Consider the following 1,711-nt stretch of genomic DNA (forward strand, 5'->3'; position numbering starts at 1 on the left):
AGTGGTGGGGGTATGACAGTTCTGTCTAGACTCCTTCCCACAATGCAGCTCACTATGACCAAAGCTGTGTGGGTGTGTCATGACCATGGAGGGTACAAAATGGAAAAAATTTGGTAAATCAGATTTAAAAAAAAAGGTCAATGAGCCACATAAGGAAGATGAAGAAAGTTGTGAAAAGTGTGACAGCCGAATACTAAGAGTGGAAAACCTCACTCCAAGAAGCTGAAGTAATTGGACCGAGTGCCAATAAAAATGAAACTTGAACCCCAAAATTTTAGATGTCTGCACAACAAATGGCACAAAAATAGAGCCCCTTCTTAGATGTCACTTTGACAGATAATGAGAACAAGATTTCGTCTCGCTCTCAAAGTCAGGCTGAATGTCCCTGGAAGCCGAGCAAAGGCATGGAGTCTGGATTTAGTCCAGGCAGTAGACCCCCTTCAGTGCGTGTGGCTGATGTTAATGTTTAACTGCAACACACATGTTCTCTCCGCAATCAAACGAACCTTTGTGGTGTTGGGTGTCTCACTGTGCCGATACTGTCAGTGCACTGTCATGGTACATTTGCAGCCAATTCTACGCTAAAGTGTAGGATCATAAGGGCGAGAATATTGGATTATCTATAGTCAAATTCTTTTAGTTTAATGCAAGTCACATTCTTACTTTTTATACTATATAGAAAAATATCTTTTAATAGAATGAGTCACTGAGAAAGGCTGGTTGTGAAAGACCTGTGGATGAGAAGTGATGAATTGTTGCCAGGAAAAGTGTGTATGTGTATTATTATGTATGTGTATATTCTCTGTGTCATGGATATTGATGGATGGCACGTGACCTTGTAGAAAGGTGGAATTCTCACAAGAGACTCTCAAAGCACTTAGTGCTGCTAAAAAGACATACAAACTCAATCTCACACCCAGACACACACATCATACACCAACACACATCTGTACTCAGACAGGCTAGGAAACAGGACTATCTGCACTCAAACCTCTCCGTATGTTTTTTAAGTGACAAAAATGAAATCTGTGGAAAGAGCAAAAACACCATATTAGCATGGAATAAAAAAATACTATTTCACATTGTTTTTACCTGAAGTGTTCATCTTTTCCTCAGTTAAATTGTGTCATTGTTGAGTTTGGAGTTTCCTTCATGTCACTTCACAGTGTGCACCATTCTCTCTGCTCCTCTGGGATGCAGCTGTGAAGTGTGTGTGTGTGTGTGTGTGTGTGTGTGTGCGTGTGCGTGCTGTGTGTTCACGTTGGCAATGTGCATATACATGGACACGTGTGTAACCTTGGAGGACGAAGTGGTCTTGATGCGACATCAGCTTTTCTCAGATGGAATTTTCCAGACAACGTGATCTCCATCTTATATTCTGCGTGTGTGTTGGGTGGAGACAGAGAAAGTAGCAGGCAGGGCAATGTGGCCTCCGGTGGGAATGAGAATAGGAAATTGGAGCCAAATGAAGACTGATGGGTAATCCAAAAGGAAACCGTATTATGACACAATGATGATGATATAATGGTGATGTTGCGTGTCTTTGTTTCTGATAATCATCATGATAAAGATTACGATCTGGTACTTGATGAACCCAGAATGAGGTTATGCAATATGTTTGTGTTTGTTTGTGTGTGTGGCTTAGTACTATCTAAAAGCTGTTTTGCATTAGTTGCCGTCGGTCACACTGAAATCTCTCTCTCTCTCTCTC

At 41.3% G+C, this 1,711-nt stretch overlaps 1 protein-coding gene across 22 annotated transcripts in view; it reads left to right on the forward strand.

The window, feature by feature from the left end:
• epb41l2 (erythrocyte membrane protein band 4.1 like 2) overlaps window positions 1-1,711 on the forward strand; it is a 47,303-nt gene that overhangs the window by 22,301 nt on the left and 23,291 nt on the right. The window lies entirely within an intron of this gene.

Source organism: Etheostoma spectabile, chromosome 18 (assembly GCF_008692095.1).
Source record: "Etheostoma spectabile isolate EspeVRDwgs_2016 chromosome 18, UIUC_Espe_1.0, whole genome shotgun sequence".
Taxonomy (NCBI): domain Eukaryota; kingdom Metazoa; phylum Chordata; class Actinopteri; order Perciformes; family Percidae; genus Etheostoma; species Etheostoma spectabile.